Consider the following 11,010-nt stretch of genomic DNA (forward strand, 5'->3'; position numbering starts at 1 on the left):
ATAGGAAACTAAGTTTTTGCATTTTGTGAAGTGCAGAAGTTTACTTTTCTAAACATTTAAAGCAAGTTCCCACTCGCCATCCAAGACAACGCTCTTCGTCCTTCCTACCAAAAGATTCTCAATTCAGTCAAAAATATCCCTTCATACGCCATATGATCGTACTTTTGAGAATAAGCATAGATGTGCTACTCAGTCAAAAATTTTCGGAAATCAAGAAATACTGCATATACCTGACTGCCTTGGTGCAAAACTTTTAGTATTTCACGTGAGAAAATAGTGAGTTGGGTTCTCTGCGACCGACGTTTCCGGAATCCAAGCTGGTTGGCATGGAGAAGATCATTCTGGTCGAGATACCTCATTATGTTTGAGCTCAGAACACGTTATAAGATTCTACCACAAGTCGATGTCAAGGATATTGATCGGTAGTTTTCAGGATCACTTCTGCTACCCTTCTTGTAAACAGGGGTGACATGTGCTTTCTTCCAACTTCTGGGCATGGTTTTTTGTCTGAGAGATCGAAACAGAGACTAGTTAACAGAGGAGCTAGCTCTGGCACAAATTCGGCATACAATATAATAGAGATTACATGGGATCCCAGAGTTTTGTTCAGTTTTAACGATTTCAGCTGTTCATCAACATCACTGTCATTTATTTCACTCATATCTTCAATGGCATAAGGATTAAATTGGGGCAATTCATCTTGGTTTTCCTTTGTAAAGGAAAATTTGACAATGGAATTAAGGATTTCAGCTTTTGCCTTGCTACCCTTAATTGCAGTTCCTGTCTCATTCGCAAGTCAGTAGATATTAACTTTGGTGCAGTTAACAGCGTTTACATATGACCAGAACTTCTTTGGGTTTTGTGAAAGATCATTTGATAATTTGCTATCATAGTAGTCATTGAAGTCTTTATGCATTGCTCTCTTGACAGCCAGACGTGTTTCATTCAGCATCTCTCTCTCTCTCTATAGCTCTACACTTTGTTTTACACCTGTTATGTAGTAGTCTCAGTTTCTTTAGAAGTTTCTTTACAGAGATCGTATGCCATGTAAAGTCCATCCCATTATGAACTGTTCTACTGGATACATATCTGTTCAGTACATGATCAAATATTCTCTGAAACTTAAGCCTCAGTTACTCTGCATGGTCCTGCCTGTGCTGAAACTTCCAGGTTCCTCAATGAGATATGGCACTACTGCTTTTTTAAAATCTAATTTACCGAACAAATGTAACTTTCTACTTGTTTTAGATGTTCTTTACACTTCGTTAATCATTGTCGCCACAACTATTTCATGATCACTGACACCAGTTTCGATGTGGACATCACCAAGGAAGTCAGGTCTATTTGTTACCATTGGATCTAAAATAGTTCCATCATGAGCAGGGTTCTCAACTATTCGTTCTAGGTAGTTTTCAGAGAATGCATTTAGCACCATTTCAGAGGGTGTCTTGTCATGCCCAACACTAAGAAAACAGTAATTTCTTCAGTTGATTGTTGGATGATTAAAGTTTCCACCAATGATACACTATGATTGGGGAACTTATGTACAGGTAAACTGAACTCTTCTCTAAGGTTTTCAATGACAGCAGGAATCGAATACGGTGGGTGATAGAAGAATACCTTTTCCATTTTATGCCCACCCCTTATAGTAAGTATTATCTGAACAATCTCGCATGCACCTTCAGTTTCTGTCTAGTGGATTTGAGTTTCTTGTCCATTGCAACAAATGGACTACCACCATTTTCAATTAGTATGTCCTTTCGCTATACACTTCAGTTTTCTCCTAAATTCTCACTTCTATAACCTTCAGGTTTCAACCAGTTTTCTGTACCTAATATTATGTGAGCTTTACTGCTTTTCAGGTGTGCATCAAAGTCTGGTACTTCGTTGCGAATGCTTCTGCAGTTAACTAGCAGTATTTTAATACTCTCCCCTGTAAGGGGCATTCTTTTGGACCTTACACTTATACTTCTGAGTCTCTTACAGTTTGCGTAATCTGGTCTGGATGGAGAGTCTTCCAACCTAGAAAACTCTCAATTATTTCACCCACAGCCATCCAGGACCTTCAGCAACTGCAGCTAAGTGCTTATGATCTCATTCTGTTTAGTTCATTCAAGAGGACAGACTGTTTCTGGTTCAGACCATCACAGCTCAAAATACGGAAATCAAAAAGCTTGTGATAGAAGAGTTTTGTTTCACAAGATGGTGAATGAAGTGCCCATAGCTTTTAAGGTATGCATTTTAAATCCCACATGTACTAGACCCTTTTTCTTCGAATGATTCTTGTAATAGTCCTGAATATTTATTCATTATGTAACTCTCAGCCAAATTAGTGGAATTAAGAAGATAAAAGTTACATTGCTTGTCCACAGCCATTCATAATTAGAATGCGATAAAAATGTTGGATTATGGAATGTAGAGACACTGATGGAAACACCTGAACATTTCAAGGAAATAATCGAAGCATACAGATGTAAGCAATCTCCTCTGACTGTGGCCAGTGTTAATTAAGAACTGGAGAACATCACTGGACTCAAAGTATAATAAACATACCCTTTCAAATCTGAGCCTGTTAAGATAGTAGCATCTGAGTGCATCAATATAATCTGAATGCATTCACTACATTATTCTGGATTATCAAACGACTTATCTCAGAGGAATGCAAACTGGCACTACAAGGATACTATGACAATATCAACCAGTGGATAGGCTGTTTAAACTGCTCATGTCTGCTAATAACAGTGTGCTTAACTTCAAAATTACTTTGCATGTTTAGTGCACTACAGCTTTCCAATTTTCTACTCTTTGCTGTAATGCGAACAACTGCATTCTTTGTTTACAGTGCAAGGGTAAAATACAAAAACATAAAAACCTGCAAAGGCTGATTAAGTTTTTCCATCATGGTGCTGTCCTGTAGCCAGCTGCCCCATGGGTACGAATACCTGATATGAGTACTCTTGCTGTATGATCAAAACCATAAATTTATTTAATCCTGATTATTATGGCATTATTGCATCTTTTTTCGTTTGGCTTAACCGTTTACTTCCCCTTACAAAGGAAGATTTCAATGGATTTGGAAACCCTTGTTGTCAGTTTTGTAAAGGCCTTGTTACCACTGCTGTGGAGGTCGAGTTTCCACTGTCGTTACGGTAGGTCGAGTTTATGAGTTCGTGAAACAGCTTCTGGTGCAGTACACCACTAAGACAATTTCTCCCTGCCACTGTTACACAGGTGTGCCTCAGGGTCAGGTAAAAGTATAGGAGAACAAAGGTTCTACAACACTCCAACCAATCAGTAACAAAGTCACACGAGTGAGTTAAAAAGGTTTGCTTTTCTTTGTAAACAGCCTAACAACAAAATCTGCAGCACTGCTTGTAATGTAACACGAAAAGGCCCTCAGCTGCAAATACCTGTAGGTAAACATCAAAGTGCATAGAAAATGCAATTACAACAACTGTCTGTTTACTTCTAACAGTTCACTAAACAAGATTCCCTGTCTAAGTCAGCCCTGGGCGATGATCTGTAGTAGCGGTGGGCAGGAAATCTCGTATCTGTTAGAAATCACGGTGGTTGAGAAGTCACAGATATCACAATAACAACTTTACAAAATCTAACTGCGATTTCAGTCACAGTTAGCAGTCGCAAGTAGCATTTCACATTCAACGCCGTGAGCCATCTGTTGGCCGAATTCCGTACTGGTTTCTGCGATTTCAGTGACAAGTCGCGGCTAGAAGTCGCAAGTAGCAACTAAAAAGCGCGGTTAACAGTGCCATCTGTTGGCCAAAGTTCGTACTACGCTCATCTCTGCGACACGCTATCGAGTCTAACTGCGATTTCCGTGACAAGTCGCAACTAAAAGTCGCAAGTAGCAACTAAAAAGCGCACTTAAAATTATTTTCCTAGTGCCATCTGCTGAACGACGTACGTACTTCGTTATGAGAGCCTTGTGCCTCACGAGATCGGTGTGCTATGTGTACATATGAAGGACTTATTTCATTATTAGTCCATTTTTGTTCATTTTGAGATACGGAGTCGTAAAGTTAAATGAGCGCTGAAAAATCTGCAGTTGAGATACCAGAAATATTTAAGCACATGGCTTCTTGCTAGAACTGAACCTTTATTAATGTTTGTTTGGATCATTAATTTCAGAAGCATTATAGACAGAAAAGTGGAGGTAATGGACTTGTACCACTATTTGAAATAAGCCCTTCACATTATAAGACGACATGCACATTCAGCATCAGTTATGGTTGGTCAAACACTGCTGTGACTCTGAATGTATTATATTAATAAGAAGCAACATTGCCTTTTTCTCCTGAAAATATCAAGTAACGTAACAAATGTGATTCTGCTTCCAATATGACAGTTTTGGTTAATACTCCACATGCCTACAGGACTTTGCAATGTTAACACAGCAGAAATCAGACATGTGTATAAGTGTAGTGAAATGAAAACAGCATTATTGAGTCATATGAATGCCTCACTTTTATTCCGACACAGTTTAAGACTCGGGATAAAAGTTTTACACCTGGTGTTCTACATGGAAACTTCACACACATGAACTTTTTGCCGACACTACTTACCACCTACATAAGTAAGCTTTCCTTGTGTTACCTTCAAGTACTGCACTTAAGCTATTCCTGATTTAACTGGAAGATCTGTACTTCCCACTTTCATATCAACAGTCTCAAAATGCATATTGTAGACTTCGTGCTATGTTACAGTTCAGTGTATCACCAAGATTGTGGAGAAGGGGGTGGGGGGTGGGGGCGGCGTGTCACTCTCCAACTAGTGTTTACCAACAAATAAGTGGCGGAAAATTACGGGTATAGGACGGCTTAAACATGTGGAAAATGAGTTTTCATTATTCACTCACTCTATTTAACATTTGTTATTCCTTTACAATCGCATAACAACTTCAATAAAACACAGTTAAACACTCATCTGCACACTTATTTCCCAATTATGTCACTTTTAAACTGCAAATCCTCTAAGAGCAGTCTTGAATCTTCACAAGTCTCCCTCAACAGCCGTTATGTGGATAGATACGTACAGCAACCAGTAATCAGAGTCAGAACTGTGCCTGCAAAATCACAAGGATTATTAAACAATTTTTGCTGTCACTAATTACAAGCAATATAATTGACAGTAGATTGCTAAGACTTGCTGTAATGAAAGCACTCAATGGGGTATATTTCACATTTGCAAGAACGATCTCACTGAAACACTTAGAAACTAACCTCTCGTCTGACGAAAACGGTCTAAAGACGCAGTGGCAATTTCTCCAGATCTGTTGACAATGATATTTTGAGTTATCAATTTACTGAGTGACTGAAATGTAGTTCAGGTACCTGTGACCATAACAATATGTTAGAATTCATTTTCTAAACACGAACTATTACGCTACTGTATGGTTACTTACATATTACTTACACTATTAATATTTTCAGTTGTTTCTTTAATACATAATTAAAGCCAACGGAAGAACAAACGTAAAACTTACTTACCAATGACAAGTTTGTTGAGATGCAATTTTCTGTGTGGGCAGATGTAACTTTTAACTGTAGCCAAGTGAGCAAGTGCTGCTCTTCTGTCTTCCGAGCTGGCTGCTGTCCGTTATCGTGCAGTCATTGGTGGATTGTACTCAGCCTGTTATTGGCCGAGGCGAAGTCGATATCTTCATCTTCAGCGCCGCCCGTGGCGCTGGTGGAACTCGCGCAAGTGACAAGTCTCTATGGTACTGGAACCATCTCGCATCTTTGGGCCTGTGGTGCTTTTACCATGGCTGTGTCTTGTTCGACGACACAGTAGCTTCATTCAGGGAACACTCCATTTGCCAATAACGCTAGTTTCACATTCGATGCATTTAAGATGTCCAATTTATAAAATAAAAGGTATTGTGTGTTCTTATACGTTGATGTAATCACAGTTCAAATCGCTTTTCACTGGGTATCATAAAAAAATGGACTTACTTGGTTCTTTCCCCTGACCCTTCATATGTAAAATAGAGTTTTCGAAACCAATTTTTAAACTGTAAGACATTTCCAGGCGCAGATTCAGACATGATAATTTATTGGTTGTGAACTGATGATTACAACTATAGAGATACCTAAAGTAAGAAATTAAGGAGATGGAACCTGAATAACTTAACAGCCAGAGTTTGTTAGCAATCTCAAGGTATCATAAAGCAACGACTAAATGAAACAGAGGGAGGAATCTATCACAATACGAATGGGTACCTTTTAGAGAAGATGTAGGAAGGCAGCAGAAGATGAAAATGGGGTAAAGCTACAGTAGAAATCGTAAAAGTCTCTTCGGGTTTACTGCCAGATCCTAAAATCAACTTGACTCGAGATTTCGGCGATCCAACTGGTCGCGATCTTCAGGAAAATGCTGCTTCTGCTGATGAGTCCCGCTGAGAACTGACGCCAGGTTGCAAATCGACGTCCTAAACAGGGTGTTACAAAAATATACGGCCAAACTTTCAGGAAACATTCCTCATACACAAATAAAGAAAATATGTGATGTGGACAAGTGTCCGGAAACGCTTAATTTCCATGTTAGAGCTCATTTTAGTTTCGTCAGTATGTACTGTACTTCCTCGATTCACGGCCAGTTGGCCCAATTGAAGGAAGGTAATGTTGACTTCAGTGCTTGTGTTGACATGCGACTCATTGCTCTACAGTACTAGCATCAAGCACATCAATATGTAGCATCAACAGGTTAGTGCTCATAACAAACGTGGTTTTGCAGCCAGTGCAATGTTTACAAATTCTGAGTTGGCAGATGCCCATTTGATGTATGGCTTAGTACGGGGCAATAGCCGTGGCGCGGTACGTTTGTATCGAGTCAGATTTCCAGAACGAAGGTGTCCCGACAGGAAGACGTTCGAAGCAATTGATCGGCGTCTTAGGGAGCATGGAACATTCCAGCCTATGACTCGCGACTGGGGAAGACCTAGAACAACGAGGACACCTGCAACGGACGAGGCAATTCTTCGTGCAGTTGACGATAACCCTAATGTCAGCGTCAGAGAAGTTGCTGCTGTACAAGGTAACGTTGACCACGTCACTGTGTGGAGAATGCTACGGGAGAACCAGTTGTTTCCATACCGTGTACAGCGTGTGCAGGCACTATCAGCAGCTGATTGGCCTCCATGGGTACACTTCTGCAAATGGTTCATCCGACAATGTGTCAATCGTCATTTCAGTGCAAATGTTCTCTTTACAGATGAGGCTTCATTCCAACATGATCAAATTGTAAATTTTCACAATCAGCATGTGTGGGCTGACGAGAATCCGCACGCAATTGTGCAATCACGTCATGAACACAGATTTTCTGTGAACCTTGGGTTAGGCATTGTTGGTGATGATTTGATTGGGCCACATGTTCTTCCACCTACGCTCAATGGAGCACGTTATCATGATTTCATACAGGATGCTCTACCTGTGGTGCTAGAACATTTGTCTTTACAAGTTCGATACATCATGTGGTTCATGCACGATGGAGCTCCTGCACATTTCAGTCGAAGTGTTCGTATGCTTCTCAACAACAGATTCGGTGACCGATGGATTCGTAGAGGCAGACCAATTCCATGGCCTCCACGCTCTCCTGACCTCAACCCTCTTGACTTTCATTTATGGGGGCATTTGAAAGCTCTTGTCTACACAACCCCAGTACCAAATGTAGAGACTCTTCGTGCTCGTATAGTGGAAGGCTGTGATACAATACGCCATTCTCCAGGGCTGCATCAGCGCATCAGGGATTCCATGCCACAGAGGGTGGATGCATGTATCCTCGCTAACGGAGGACATTTTGAACATTTGCTGTAACAAAGTGTTTGAAGTCACGCTGGTACATTCTGTTGCTGTATGTTTCCATTCCATGATAAATGTGATTGGAAGAGAAGTAATCAAATGAGCTCCAACATGGAAAGTAAGCGTTTCCGGACTCATGTCGACATAACATATTTTCTTTCCTTGTGTGTGAGGAATGTTTCCTGAAAGTTTGGCCGTACCTTTTTGTAATCCCCTGTATAGGCCACCGTTCAGTACAAGGCGCATGCGCCGTCCATCACGGTTTCTGCCTTCCAAAACAGGGAGGTGGTGCCGCTCTTAGTGGAACACTGCTGGCAACGATATATCGCAATCAAGGCCGCACCGAAGAACGTTCAGTTTTGATGCGAGATAATACAGGATTCCATGTTTTGCTAAGAGGAAACCATTTGTCTCTGTTGATTAAATTATCAGCCAACCTAATTTCAATCGCGTCTTTATAGACACTGTTCCAAAAACCGGAAATGTTGGCAACCACAACAGTTTCTTCAAATTTCATTTTGTGTCCCTCATTTAGGCAGTGTTCTGCTACCGCCGATTTTTCTGGCTGTTGTAGCCTCGCATGATGGCGATGTTCCACACACCTGTCATGCACTGTGCGAATAGAACGGCCAATGTAAGCTTCCCCAAATCATCCTTCGCAGAGCTGAGCACAGTCCTAATCTTAGAAGGTGGATGAAACACACTCTTAATGTTAAAATTCCCTAAAATTCGTCCAATCTTAAACGATAAGCCTCCAGCATAAAGAAGAAAGGCCACATATTTATGTTCCTCTTGAACGATCTATTGACACGTAATCAGCATGGCTTCAGAAAACATCGCTCTTGTGCAACGCAGCTAGCTCTTTATTCGCACGAAGTAATGGCCGCTATCGACAGGGGATCTCAAGTTGATTCCGTATTTCTAGATTTCCGGAAAGCTTTTGACACCGTTCCTCACAAGCGACTTCTAATCAAGCTGCGGAGCTATGGGGTATCGTCTCAGTTGTGCGACTGGATTCGTGATTTCCTGTCAGGAAGGTCGCAGTTCGTAGTAATAGACGGCAAATCATCGAGTAAAACTGAAGTGATATCAGATGTTCCCCAGGGAAGCGTCCTGGGACCTCTACTGTTCCTGATCTATATAAATGACCTGGGTGACAATCTGAGCAGTTCTCTTAGATTGTTCGCAGATGATGCTGTAATTTACCGTCTAGTAAGGTCATCCGAAGACCAGTATCAGTTGCAAAGCGATTTAGAAAAGATTGCTGTATGGTGTGTCAGGTGGCAGTTGACGCTAAATAACGAAAAGTGTGAGATGATCCACATGAGTTCCAAAAGAAATCCGTTGGAATTCGATTACTCGATAAATAGTACAATTCTCAAGGCTGTCAATTCAACTAAGTACCTGGGTGTTAAAATTACGAACAACTTCAGTTGGAAGGACCACATAGATAATATTGTAGGGAAGGTGAGCCAAAGGTTGCGTTTCATTGGCAGGACACTTAGAAGATGCAACAAGTCCACTAAAGAGACAGCTTACACTACACTCGTTCGTCCTCTGTTAGAATATTGCTGCGCGGTGTGGGATCCTTACCAGGTGGGATTGACGGAGGACATCGAAAGGGTGCAAAAAAGGGCAGCTCGTTTTGTATTATTGTGTTATAGGGGAGAGAGTGTGGCAGATATGATACACGAGTTGGGATGGAAGTCATTACAGCATAGACGTTTTTCGTCACGGCGAGACCTTTTTACGAAATTTCAGTCACCAACTTTCTCTTCCGAATGCAAAAATATTTTGTTGAGCCCAACCTACATAGGTAGGAATGATCATCAAAATAAAATAAGAGAAATCAGAGCTCGAACAGAAAGGTTTAGGTGTTCGTTTTTCCCGCTCGCTGTTCGGGAGTGGAATAGTAGAGAGATAGTATGATTGTGGTTCGATGAACCCTCTGCCAAGCACTTAAATGTGAATTGCAGAGTAGTCATGTAGATGTAGATGTCATGTAGATGTAGATGTACACCTCTGGAGATGGTCCAAACTCCATAGCCTGACGAATCTGCTTCTCGGTGTTATCCATTTTCCTTAAAAACAGTCATCAAATGCTCAAGTTCTTGGGTTAAGCTGTCTGCGTCGGAAATGGCATATGCTCTCCTTACCAAAGTCTTAAGGACGTTGGTGTGGTGGATGACAACTCTTAGGTTACCAGATACCAATATGTGTGTGTCGGCTTTCGGTGAACACTGTGTCCCAAAGTTCCATCTAGTTTTTATAAACCATTACGTCTAAAAATGGAAGCATCACATCATTTTCAACCTCCATAGTAAATTTGATACGGGATGAAGACAGTTGAAGTGGTCCAAAAATCTGTTAAGAGCATCATGTCCATGCTGCCAGACGAGGAAGGTATCGTCCACGTATCTCCAGAAGCACGTTGGTTGCAAAACTGAAGTCCTCAGTGCCATGTCCTCGAAGTCCTCCTTAAATAAATTGGCGACTATGGGTGACAGAGGACTACCCATAGCCACTCTGTCATTCTGTTAAAAAATGTTAGCGTTAAATAAAAAATACATGCAGGTCAGCACATGATGACAAAGCTTCACTAGCTCTTCATCCAGTTTTTCACTGATTAAACTAAGGGACTCTTCCAGAGGAACTCGTGTAAATAGGGATTCCACATCGAAACTCACTAACAGATCTGAAGGACTCAACTTCAAAGATCCCAATCGTCGAATAAAATCCACCGAACTGGATACATGGTGTTCACACTTGCCAACAAATGGACTGAGAGCAGATGATAAATACTTTGCCAGGTTATAAGTGGGTGCACCCAAATTACTAACAATAGGGTGTAGAGGAACCTCTTCCTTATGCCACTTAGGCAGACCATAGAACCTAGACGGAACGGCAGCACCAGGATGAAGTTTCTTACGTAAATCATCTGACAACGAACTCTTTTTCAACAGTGAAAGTGTCTTACGTTTGATCCTTTCTGTGGGGTCATTAGATAGTCTTCTGTACGTCGGGTCGTTGAGAAGTAAATCCATTTTTAGGACATAATCATCCCATGCCATTACAACCGTGGCATTCCCTTTGTCATCTGGTAAAACTACTACTACATCGTCATTCTTAAGAGAACGAATGGCTGCTCTCTCTGTGGAAGAGATGTTATCCCGTGGTGGTCGAACCCTATGTA

The 11,010-nt window shown here is 41.1% G+C and overlaps 1 long non-coding RNA gene across 1 annotated transcript; it reads right to left on the minus strand.

The window, feature by feature from the left end:
* Window positions 1-4,899: 4,899 nt before the first annotated feature.
* Window positions 4,900-5,593, minus strand: LOC126272004 (uncharacterized). Its single transcript, XR_007549162.1, has 3 exons — window positions 5,508-5,593; window positions 5,241-5,351; window positions 4,900-5,083 (listed from the first exon to the last, which is right to left on the minus strand). It is a non-coding gene; the product is annotated as an uncharacterized LOC126272004 (long non-coding RNA).
* Between the last annotated feature and the right edge of the window lie 5,417 nt (window positions 5,594-11,010).

The sequence above is a fragment of the Schistocerca gregaria genome, chromosome 5, assembly GCF_023897955.1.
Source record: "Schistocerca gregaria isolate iqSchGreg1 chromosome 5, iqSchGreg1.2, whole genome shotgun sequence".
NCBI lineage: Eukaryota > Metazoa > Arthropoda > Insecta > Orthoptera > Acrididae > Schistocerca > Schistocerca gregaria.